Genomic DNA, 6725 nt, shown 5'->3' with positions numbered 1-6725 from the left:
GATTTAAAAATATTTGAGACATACCTTAGTAATTATACTGGAAAAAAACCTATTTATGCATTATGGTAACTTTAGTATGTTTGAATGAAATATGAGAAGTTTTGTCACTTCCTTAAAGTAAATAAATTTAATGTTTCTTATATGTTAATTATTAGGTCTTGACCCAAATATGTATAGGTTTTATCTATTATCTTTATCAATTCAAATCAAAGCTGGTCCTCCAAAAAAGCGATAATCATTATTATATTTATGTTTAGAAAAGTAGATTCGCTATAGCCAAATAATTCTTGAGAATTTTTTTTTATGTATAATATACATATTATGTGTATGTATAAACTTTTAATTCCGTGTATATAAAATCTATAGTTAAAAAATGTTATTAAACAAAAGACATTATAATCTATAAAATACTTATTATTTTATGTAAAATATACAGGGTGTTCAGTAAATAAGTAAACAGGTCAATTGTTATAAACAATAAGAATAATAAAAACTTGTTTTCTTATTTACTGTATACTATATATATATATTGAAAGTCAAGTCTTTTTATCACCCGGATTAATTTACTGTTCAATAGCGATCGGTAAATGTTCGATATATTAATCGATCAACAAATATTAATTGACTACTTGAAGTACTTTAACATTTATTTTTCCTTTAGGCAAAATATGAATATGGGTACAAACCTATTTACAACAAAAATTAAAATATTCATTCATCCGTTATAATTGAGGTTGAAATTAAATTCAGTTGAAACATTTAGTAAAATAAAATAGTAAAAAAAATTCAGTTATATGTTACACAGAAAACTGTATAACTTACAATAGTATTATATAAATAAATCAATATTTTGATTAATGTACATTGATCATCACATCAATTACCCTATGTTTAATGGTAATTTTTATTACACATTGAACTTAGAGAAAAATATATAAAAATGTTCTTTTATGTAATCTTACTAGATATAAATTTACAAAACTTGTCATATTAAATAATTTAAGTTTTTCATTCTTATTCATATTACAACAGACGAAATATTCATGATGATATATAAATATAAATATTTTTTTGTTTTTCATATTTAAATCGTAAGCTGAAAGTTACTTTATAGTAAATGTAAGAAGATTGAATAATTTAACGGTAAATTTGATTAAACACATACATATTAACCATTACTTTAGTAATAAAAAACACAATAATATATTTTTATTTATATATAAATGCATAAATAATGACATTTACATAGTTAAATAACATGAATAAACTATAACAAAATCATAATATATGATAATGATCTCATCAAATTTCCGTCGGAAATAGTCTACGAAGTGTAATAAATAGTACATATATACATATTTATAAGATTGTGAACCCGCGCCCAGCCTTTTATATTGTCTCGTCAGTGAATAAAGTTTCATGTTTTAAAAGTATGGAAATATACCTATCCTTTAACCATTCCAATTTAAATTTAAAATTTTAGATGTAGCAATAATATTTCTATTTAGAAAATAACGATATCATATCAATATATAAATATATTTTTAATAGTAAAGTTTATTACTAAACCTGTTAATTTAAACTATATATAAATATTTACTTTATTTTTAAGTATATCAAACAAAAAATAGTAAGAGTAGAAGCTAATATGAAGTACATAAATTTATAAAAATTTATTGCTTGGTGGTAAAAAAAAGATAATAAAATGAAATACTTCTACTAATCACTATATAAATTTAAATCGTTAATAGTGAGAAAGTAATGAGCATTATGTGTAATAAAAACACTAACATATGAATCATAAAGATTATAGTTAATATTTATGTAAGAATATAAAGTAATAAAACGAATATAATATCAAAAATTACAGAACTACGATTTTTATTCCTCTGTACCTATGACAATTTTGTTTTTATTGAGTTGCATGTGGTAGTTCAACGTAGATAACACTTATCGAATGATAAACAAATAATTATATTGACTAATATTACAAATATAAGAAAAGAAAATCGAAGTTTAATTAGTTTTCATATTTTTACAATTATAATCATAATCAAATTTATTCTATTCAATGTACCTACCATTTGAGTATAATAGTAGTGCAATTTGAGTAATACTTACCTAATGTATGATACAATTTAAACGGAGTTGTAAAAGTTAAAATAGTTACATATGTACAGATAATATTAACATTCAATTAAATAGAAACGTAAAATAGTCCCATTTTATGTAAAATTGGACTTAATGTAAAAATTACGTTTATTTAAATTCGATATAATTAAAAGGATAAAAAATGTCAATAAAAAATTGTTTTAGTTATTCAAAATGAACGGTCTACTTTATTTATAGCAGAAATAGTATTCCTAGCAGTAATAGGTCTCAAATGGAATTTGAATAGATAAAGAGTGCATTGATACTAGCGGGCGCACTGGGTCAAGGTCAACGGCGCGAGATATAAGCGTTATCCTCCCCCAGGCCACCGACCTTTCTATAATGTATTAAAAAATCTAACGCGTGGCGTTAACACTTATTTTGTCTTATAAAAACGATACAACATATCTTAAGCCACAAATATCCTTATTTTACATCAAAAATGGAAAATGGCTCCACCAGTACTCACTTCCATACTATCATTGTTTAAGAAGCATTTATTTTTACTCTCCCATCGTGTGATTTGTTTCTGTACTTTCATTCTTTTTACCTTGTTCCTTAGTACATGTTATTTGATTTTATAAGTATTATTGTTAGCCTTATAACACATGTAGTAATCTATAATAGTAGAGTAAAAAAGTAGTTGACCAAATAATTCCAAATTCTTCAGATTGTCTAAATCACAAACCATTGTGAAAAGAGAAATCCCACAGTCTTATCGCACGTATGTGTAATTTTCCAGACTCCAACTGAAAATGGTATGTTATATACTTGTTCATGAGCTTTCACACTTTCTTATAATTTATTTACATAACAACTTACATTTTACTCATAAAATAGCTATTTTATTACAATAAGGAATACTTAAATGTCTATCGAAATGATTTTCATCTATTAAATCAATTCAATTATTTTACGAGATATCAAAAAAAATAATCTACATAGTATCAATATTTCAGATAAAATCTTAGGTAAATTATTCCACTCAGTTAACTCAGAAAAAAATTATTATTTTTATTTTTGAAAAAGAAAGTCATCATTGAAGGTAGAATTTATTTACTATGAAATTAAGTGAAACTTGAAACGTTTTCATCAAAAATATTTTTTGTAGTTGTGACCAAAAATAATTTATGATATTTTAATTCATTTTTAATAAAATAAATAAAATCAATGCCATTTGTCGAGCAGAAAATTATTTATGTTATTTGCCGGTATACTTGATAAATTACACATGTCAAACATTATACGATTTTCTTACCAAGAATTTTTAGCTTTCAAAAATGTCTTAAATCATGTTAGAGAGGATATGTCATCACACTGTACCAAATATAAAACATATATTTGATTTATAACCTACATTTGGTTTTATATCAGAGATGACCAAATAATATAAACACTGCTATTTATTATTCAAATGTATCATTTAACTGAAATATTTACAAAGTAACGATTTTATTTCAAATTATAATAAAACAACTCCTTGATCAATAATTTTTTTACAAAACAGTAAAATAATAATAGAAATTTAGTCCAAAATTATTTAACTTTAACAAGCTGTTACAGCTTGTTAAAGATTAATCGTTCGTCTGTTACAGACGAACGATTAATTGGGGAAAAAAATAAGAGCAAAGTTGTTTGTATTTTTATTTTAAATCATAGTAACAAATTCAAAATAGGGGTTCCCATTTAAGAATATTTAAGTTAACGTTTTTTAACCTTGAAGGGATAAAAAAAGTGATATTTTTACTACATATTATTGTAGAGTTTTTTGAATTAAACAATATTTTCCTAGCCAAAAATTTGAAATTTTCAATAGTTACCGAGAAAATGAGTGTCTTATCCTTAAGGAATCATTTTGTATACACTTTTCATATGGCGATTTGTCAAAGCTTCATGGAACATTTTGTTTATTTATTTTCATAACGAGAGGTTCTATTCCCCCAGAAATCAATCGCGAATCGATGAATAGATCAAATTGTATAGCAAAAAAAAACTACAGTTTATTGGTTTTATTACGTATGATTATTTTAATAGTTATTTTCTTAATAGATATAAAAAACTTAAGTATAAAAGTGAGATAAATATTTTAATTACAATATTTGCTTTCTTCGGCGATATGATTAAAATTATCTAGACACAGACTGGAATTATTAGGAAAGTGAAAAGAGGTTTTCAAAGTTATATTTCTATAATAAAACTACAATAAATCATAAAACGTTTAAAAAAGTACTCTAAGTATGGAAAAGTATTTGTTGATGGTTTATTAAACGATAAATACACATATAAAAATGTAATGTAGTTAACTGTGATATAAAAATCAAGTTCGTATGATATTTACAAGGCATTTATTACATTCTGTATATTTTAATTTCAATTACCATCTAACCCAATTTACTCTTTTATTTTTATTACGGCGATAAACGGAAAAAATCAATTGGTATTCGACTACTTAATTATGACGTACTCTTTGGCGAATGCGCGTGCAGTCTTATACCGATGTGGTACCTTAAAGAGTTCTGCGGTTGAAAGACATCCGGTATAATATACTAATGTAGAAGTGTGCCATAAGATAGTAGTAATATGGACATTAGTATTAATAAAATATCCTTACGTGGGCCCTTGAATAGAACATGACTAGACAACTACTACATCAATTACACGTATACATACTGTACTCGAGTACTCATTGATTTTTAATATTTTCACACTCGCTTATTAAAAACCATTAGCCCAGAGGATTTTTGCACAAACTCTTTTGTAAATCATTCCCAAAGAAAGATTTTGACCAACTTACATAGTCGTAAATAGATTCTTAGTATATTTGAACATGTGTTTATAATTTAAAAATACATTAATCATCATTATTTTTTTACGGAAATTTTGTTCCAAATCACTAGCTTAATAAAATTCTTAGTTTAAATTTAAATATTATAAATTTAAAAACTTATATTTTCCTTCTTACTGAAGTCCAGCGTTCTTTTTATAATAATATAAATTTGGATATTACTATCAGAATTTTTGCCAAGGAAGTATAAACTCAGCATGTAGAGATTTGATTCCACCATTATAAATATGATTACATTTTAAAGATGAATTTTGATTTCGTTTGAAAAGTGTAGAAAAATTAATTTTTATTTATAATCACTTCTAAGAAAAAATCTGAACACGTCGCTAAGTTCCGTTGAATTTCATCCAATTAATTTACAAACATAAATATTTTTAACTATAGCTGAAAATAAATTCTGTTATTGTAATATTTTAGTAGTCTAAACATAGCGAATGACCATTATCCTTTTACAAGCATCTTTTTGAAATTCTGGTCATCCCAATGTGAAATAGTGCCCACGCAAATATTTCGGTCGTGCAATGTTGTACAGCATTACATACTTCAAATTCCATAGCACCTAGTGTACGATTACGGACGGCCAGAATATATCCGCTTAGATCAGATCGCATGTTAACCATATCTTAGTTTTATAATATTAATAATAATACGTTAATAACTTAATGATTATCTGAGTACTGTGCTAATTCGTCAATAAACCTTGCACCTAATTTGTCTAATTTTCAATGTATTTCAAACTCGTGCTACTTCTTCTGTAATTCCTATTAAAATGTTATATTATTACACGTTGTATTATTATTGTTACTGGACACTGTCTATATGAGGTACATGCCTACAGCGGTACTAGATACCTGATATATTGAAGCGGTATATTTCAGAGAATGATAAATCAGTGGTCCTCTCGTTAAAACCGTCATTACGGCAAAGAAGAAGACATATAGTAAGAAGAGTATGATACAGCATTGTGATACTGGATTACTAATGAATTCCTATAAGACTGCTGAGCCAGTAACCTCCACCTTGACCTCTGATGTTATAGATTTTTTAGCGCAACCAAACATATTCACTCAGAAAGTACATTACACCAACAAAACATGCAAAGGTCAATTCAATATAAAAATTACGATACACAATGTATAATTATATATGTATATTATATCTGATACTAATAAATACCTAATACCATATACCTAATTATGAAAATTAAAGAAGGTTAATTTCTTGAATTTTTCTTCACAAGTAATTTTTTAAAATAATTATAAACCATTTTTGAATTAAAATTAAGTTTATTTCAGTGTAACACTGTATTCATATAATAATTATTCAGTTTTGATAGTATAATATTTTTTTGATAAATTCATCAATGAAAGTAAAGTTATTGGAGATAAATACAATGAGGTCGATTGTATATTTAAATAAATTTTGGAAGGTACAATAACACCACAAGACTCCTCATTTTGATTGAAATATTTATCTAATTGAGTCATTTAAATAACTAAATATAAGCTCTGAAAGTAGGTTTACTTCGCTAAAAAATTACATGGTTTTATGTCGCTTTGTGTAAATTTTACTTATTTTAGCGTTTATAATAAAGAAATTTTTAAATGAAAAATGATTACTTAATAATTTGATTGTGTACACATTTTACTTTACTCGCCTATAATTTATTTTGCGATTACATCTTTATTCTGATCTACAGAAATCTTACGACCTCGTTTAACTTATTATT

Source organism: Daktulosphaira vitifoliae, unplaced genomic scaffold, assembly GCF_025091365.1.
Source record: "Daktulosphaira vitifoliae isolate Bord-2020 unplaced genomic scaffold, ASM2509136v1 Scaffold_3, whole genome shotgun sequence".
NCBI classification, from domain to species: Eukaryota; Metazoa; Arthropoda; class Insecta; order Hemiptera; family Phylloxeridae; genus Daktulosphaira; species Daktulosphaira vitifoliae.
This window is presented reverse-complemented; position numbering follows the sequence as displayed.